Source organism: Sycon ciliatum, chromosome 3, assembly GCF_964019385.1.
Source record: "Sycon ciliatum chromosome 3, ocSycCili1.1, whole genome shotgun sequence".
Classification (NCBI taxonomy): domain Eukaryota; kingdom Metazoa; phylum Porifera; class Calcarea; order Leucosolenida; family Sycettidae; genus Sycon; species Sycon ciliatum.
The window spans coordinates 34,633,579-34,640,089 of NC_088645.1; the positions used below are offsets into that span (position 1 = coordinate 34,633,579).

General features: G+C 46.3%; 1 long non-coding RNA gene across 1 annotated transcript; it reads left to right on the forward strand.

Annotated features, from left to right (window-relative positions):
* Nucleotides 1–425: 425 nt before the first annotated feature.
* Nucleotides 426–3,232, forward strand: LOC135812706 (uncharacterized). Its single transcript, XR_010552927.1, has 3 exons — nucleotides 426–471; nucleotides 1,501–1,626; nucleotides 2,895–3,232. It is a non-coding gene; the product is annotated as an uncharacterized LOC135812706 (long non-coding RNA).
* Nucleotides 3,233–6,511: the final 3,279 nt, after the last annotated feature.

Sequence of the window (6,511 nt, forward strand, 5' to 3'; positions counted from 1 at the left end):
TTGCTCCTTTCTATGGCTTGCACGTACATGTACGCTCAGATTCTAGTCGTCGCGGGTCGTGCGGGCGTGCTTTACCCACGCCTAAAACCTGGTATAAAGGTGAGCGCGGGAACTAGCATTCTCGCAGTTACGTTGGTTACACAAGTCAGTAGTGAAGAAGAAATCGGTTACGTTTGGTGTTGATTCAATACTAGCTGTTTACAGTTCTGACCTGTAGTTTCATGAGACTAGTTTTGTTGTAGATCTACAGCGTATATAGAGCTGATCTACGTGCACTTTGCAATTTGAAAGACTCCTTCTTCACTGCTGTTTTATTCCTCGAAATCACGGTTTTCTAAGCTACAACTTACTCCGTGTGTGACAACCTCGAAGAAGTGTTTTAGCAGACCCTCTGTCAGCACCTGGTATTTCGAAATGTACGCATCCAAGAGAACACCGCGGAATAGTGACAGTGACCCTCCCCGCCTTCAGGTGAGTACATTTTCATTCCTTCAAACAAGGTTCTCAGCGACTGCTTTTATTGAGTATTCAAACGTCATCTGACTCTCATGAGTTTGAGGCTCGGCTTTTTTTCTTCTTCATATCTTGCACTCTGCTGCCGTGTATTTTTATGTTCCAAAATGGCTCGTGGGAAGATGTTGTCACCAATAAGATATTTAGCAGTTGCGTGTCAGTTATCTGGTACATGGTGCCCTCGAGATCGAATGCTTTTGAATAAATGAATAATCTTGGTTACTGACACTATGTAGATAATGACCATCTTGTGCTTATGGTTGAAAAGGAATGTGCACCATACGTATCTGAGTTTGGTGCAGTATTACTAATTTGCTAGTTTTAGAGTTAGATAGTCAATGTGCTCATCTACATGACATGTCATTGTACTGAATGTGCGGACAAAACTGTTGCGTAATTTGTGCGTTAAATGAGTAAATGAATAATCTTGGTTACTGACACTATGTAGATAATGACCATCTTGTGCTTACACTTGAAAGGGAATGTGCACCATACGTAGTTTGGTGCAGTATTACTTCTTTGCTAGTTTTAGAGTTAGATGGTCAATGTGCTCATCTCCATGTACATGACATTGTACTGAATCTGCGAACAGAACTGTTGCGTAATTTGTGGGCTAATCAGCGCAGCACAGAGAAAATGAGACCGAACGTGATAGCAATGAAATTATAAATTGTCCAAGGCCAGACATTGTATAAAGACTGACTTGTAAGAGCGAGTCGTATAACGGCAACGTTCACGATGCCCCCTTTTCACATTTACACTGGAAGTAGGCCTGCAAATTTTACAGTGCAAATGAACTATCAGTGTACTGTTGGAGAACCAACTGGCCGGATGACTGAACAGCGACACAGGCGACTTGCAACTGTAGATCCGTATCTCCGACGCTAGCAACTGGTATAACTGCACTGAGGGTGAGTAAACACAGGCGGATGTAGTTGATTCTGATGATCTCCTTGCGTTTGTTTGTTTTTCATGGTTCAATCATAGGAGCGTGGCGTTGAAGGTCTAAGAAATTTATTGTCGAAGAACGCGTTAGCCCAGTCACACGTACCGCTGAATCCAAATGCAGCGTCATTTGTTCCTCGCGTACTGAGAGCACCGGACCTACCTACGGTAAGCTACCACACCATTGATCATATCAACCCATGTAGTCTTAGCCATAAAATACACCACATCCATCGCCTCTTGTATGCTCATAAAATTCACATCTTATCTATTTAAAACGAAACTCATATTGATAGCAGCATACCTAACTCCAGCGTGCATATTCCAGGCTATAATCTGTACCGCAGAGACCTAGATTAACAGGTTGGTGGAGTTTACCTTTACGTCCATTCTGACATTCACTAAGTGTCAGTACCAGTTGCTGACGCAGGAGTGGAGTGCTTGTTTGTCCGTGTACGTATTAGCGCCAAAGGCCACGGAATTTGTTGTGTGCAGTGTGTACCGTTCACCCAGTACTGCTGTTCATTTTTGGGACCTGTACAGCCAGCATCTTGAGGCGGTAACAAGCAGCGACTGTAGACTTATTGTGCTTGGAGAATTCAACACTGATGTGCCACACCCTACACCCACTAGTAACCATCATCATAAGCACCTGCTCAACTTGTGTGCACGTCCAAGTCTAGAAATGACTATAGCGTAGATGCCAGCACGTATTCCACTCTCTACGCCGAAATTTGGTTTGGTTATGTGACCAATGATGCCTGTCTACAATATGCGTGTGCAGTAGTAGTATGTATAGCAGACCATAGACACACACACACACACACATACGCACACATACACATACACATACACAGAGTAACACACATCCACACACAAAAACACAAAACAGATACACACACTGACACACTCACACATACACACACAGTCACACACACACACACACACACACACACACACACACACACACACACACACACACACACACACACACACACACACACACACACACACACACACACACAACCATACACTCACACGCACACACACACACTCACACACATACACGCACGCGCATACACACTCAAACCCACAAACACACACAGACACACACTCCTGTTTGCTTTGGTTTTTATTATTCCATTTCGCTGCCTCAACAATACAAAGTACACTAAAGTCTTGTTCAGTGTACTTTCGCAACAATACACATGCAAAAAGGCGTTATATGCAAATGCAGGATATGTACATGACTGTATAAATTATAATCTATGAGTACTTCTGCATAGTTCTGCACAGTTTTGACTGATATCATGAGGGTAAGAGAATCACTGTCAATATGACGTCATCGCAACCAATGTGGTAAAGTGATGCACTGAATTTCGACTGGGTCACTGAATTGCCTGTCTTTGCCCTTTGTTTTCTCTTGAATGTCGTAGAAACAAGCGTCAGATGGTGATGTTGGAGCATCAACTGGGTCACAGCCATCAAGTCTAACTTCTACCATATCCTCGAGACAACTCCAGTCTGCGGGGAATGCTCGTTGTCGTCTCCCGCCAAAAGGACCCGGAAGATGCCGAGCACAGCCTCCAAACATGGCTGGTGCTGGGAATGGTGGAGCATCAACAGGGCCGCCTACTACCGCATATGGACGAATGACGTTGACTCCCACCGACCAACCTGGATCTAAGCAGAAGATGAGGGATAGTGATAGTGATTCGTTGCAGAGTGCCTCATTTCCATCGAGTGAGTCGCCGTCCCTTCAGGCCAGAAAGAAGCCTGAATCCAATCGGTTTGCAGAGCTTCGGAGTGCGCTACTCGGCCTTGTAACTGAAATACACGCCAAGAACGAAACCTTGAAAGAGAGGCAACTCCAGTCTGCGGGGAATGCTCGTTGTCGTCTCCCGCCAAAAGGACGCGGAAGAGGCCGAGCACAGCCTCCAAACATGGCTGGTGCTGGAAATGGTGGAGCATCAACAGGGCCGCCTACTACCCCATATGTACGAATGACGTTGACTCCCACCGACCAACCTGGATCTAAGCAGAAGATGAGGGATAGTGATAGTGATTCGTTGCAGAGTGCGTTGTTCCCATCGAGTGAATCGCCGTCCCTTCAGGCCAGAAAGAAGCCTGAATCCAATCGCTTTGCAGGGCTTCAAGGTGCGTTACTCAGTATTGTCAATGAGGTACACGCGAAGAACGAAACCCTGAAAAAGGGCCAGTCCGCACTGTTTTCTGGACATGTGCAAGTGATGAGTAAGCCGAACAGGACTCCCACTGAACAACCAGGGCACAACCAAAGCTGAAGTACAGATGTGTCCGACCAGCCTGAATCAGTATAATACGCAAAGCAGTGATGTTATAATCTCTCGCCCGTTATGTGCCTCACCAGTGTCTACACCCTCCCACCCTTCATGTCTGCCCATCTTCTTCCATTTCTTTATTGGCTGTAGATATGTTGTGCCTGTTTTCACGCTGCCATGTTGCCACTTGGGGTTATACACCCGGTTTTTTCCCTCATTCGTGCGTCTGTCGGCGCGAGGTTTTTTTCCCGGCTGGCTCGGTCCAGAGAAATTAATCTGACGGTCCCAAGTGGTGCTTGTCCTGGCTCTTTTATGTAAGCTGAATGTACTCATTCTTTCCTCCTGGGGTCTGTCCCCCTGTTGCTGCTCCTAGTTTTCTTCTGCATCACGGTTCACGTCTGGCTGCGGCCTACTACCATCACTCTGTGTGCTCCTGTCGCTGTTGTCTGGGTCCATGTCGTTATGTCGGTGTATGTGGAGCGAGAAGAGATGAAAACTAGAAAAAACTGGCACTGAAGGTACTGAGGACCAAGCAGACTGCATATAGGAAGTGTCTTCCACGCCTCCAGCAATGTCATCTATTTAGACAAGCAACCATACTGCTGTACTCTAGCCAGCAGACCACGCCATCAGGGGCATGCCAGTTTCCAGATTTGTCTGAACGGCATAATTGGTTACCACTAATGTGCAAATGGAATCAAATTCCAGACTATTTGTCCAGGTCTGTTTACTGTCACCTGTGACTATTGATGCATGTCTATTCCTAGCTATGTGTTGATTACCAAGCTGTTTCTGGGTTAGCGCTCTGCTACCAGCGAATGAAAAAGAAAGAAAGAAAAGAATGCATCAGCGGGGTGAAATTTTATCACTGTGTTGACCGTGGTTGGGAACGGCGAGATAAGCTAGCAAAAGAGGCGAGCCTGCCTACAAGGTGGCATGACATTTAACATGGTCTATGAACTGTCTAATATTGGATATTGCTTTCATTTTCATGGGCAGCTGGGGCCAATACGAGTATGCAGAGAAAATAGGAGATTTGGTAAGCATAGTTGACAAAGCTCTGGGAAGTACTATGCCATTGCGAGTGTCTCGTGCGAAAGTAAACCAATAACTTGCTGAGATGTTCAGGGACACTGTTCAGTTAAGGTGGCAGACTACCCAAAAATTCGCTGAAAAATCGAATTTGTAAATTCATATTGAGTGCTACGTCAGTTGAAAGAGCATGAATAGCTGCAAATTCTCTGAAAATTGTGTCCCGATCTGACCGGCCGTTCAAGAGTTATGGCCCCTGGCAAGGAAAGATTTTTTTGTTGCACGCTGTCATTTGTTGGCAGAACTGTATTTGAATGTGAGCAGACCTTGCGCAACTTGTCGTATTATGGAAACACATGAAAGTGTGCAGAATTTTGCTCCAAGTCCAAAAAATCAGGTATTTGAGCCACGTATTGGGCTGCACGGCGGCGGGCGAAGCCCGCCGCCGTACAGCAGAACTTTTGCCAGCACCCTTGTGACGTCGCAGATATGTGGCTTGATTATTGTAGTTGACGTTGATTTAGTGACTTTGGCAAGTTTGAGTCGCGTCAAGAAGTCAGGTAGGATTCAATACTAGGCAGTAGTGAAACGTGAGTGGTAGTCTTTGCCGGCTTCTGAGGGTATCCTGGATTTGGTGTGCAGCGCTGTGGAAATAACTTGCTGTGGAGGTCCCAGCACTGGATGTTGTATCAAAGGTACGACCTCGTAGCACGTGCTAAACCTAAAAAAATTCAAAAATTGACTTGGGTCTGTGGGAGTGTGTGAGAGAACGCCCACTCGTTCCGTTGTGACAGATTCCAGGGCCTCGTTGAGGGGCCCTACCCCATCACCCATGGCTGCTTCTGGACTTGTTCTAGGTTTGAGTCCCGCGCACGAACAGAATGAGCACGAAAATGTGAAAAAATTATAAATGCATTTGTTTGGCTCCTGGGTGGCTCGCACACCGTGGCACTATGCAGGAAATTTGAGTTTTTCCGGCCTCGAAAGCCTGTCAGCGAGGCGCAAGAACTTGTAAATCATGTCCTGAGGGCCAGCATAGTGGCAGGAGTGTGTGGTCAAAATTTCACTCAAATCCATCGAGAAACACCAAAGTTACGGTCAATTGAATGCCATATGAAATTTATGGGTAGGCTGCCCCCTTAAAATACGATGGACCAGAACCCATGACTGTTTTGGCGACAGGATAGGGATGGGGCTGGTGGATGCCAAGCTATAGATCAGTAGAGGGGAAAAGAGAGGGTTTACAAAAAATAATTTTCAACACACGTTCATGATGTATTTCTAGTGCATGTACAAGAGATTTACTAAGCAAGAAATGCAAAGCAGTGGCCCCGTACAGAAAGATAGGAAGAAGGGAGCATTTATAAAAGAGAGCGTGATCGTGAAGAAGCTGCTGCCCTGGATGCCTCATTCAGATCATCCACAGGTAGCACCCCAGGCTCCAGACCCAAGTTTTCCGAAATCGCTGTGTGTGCGCAGAGCCAGCGTGACACACACTCATCTGTACAAGCTATTGCCAGTGTGGACGTGAACGCCGGGTGTATGTCGCAGCCACCCAGTGAAACGTCGTCGACATAAATCCTGTACAGTGTAACATGTAATACCTCCTCGAGACAAATCCAGTCTGTGGGGAACGCTCGTCGTCATCTTCCGCCAAAAGGACGCGGAAGGGCCCGAGTTCAGCTGTCCAGTAAGGCTGTTGTTGGTAATAATGGAGCATC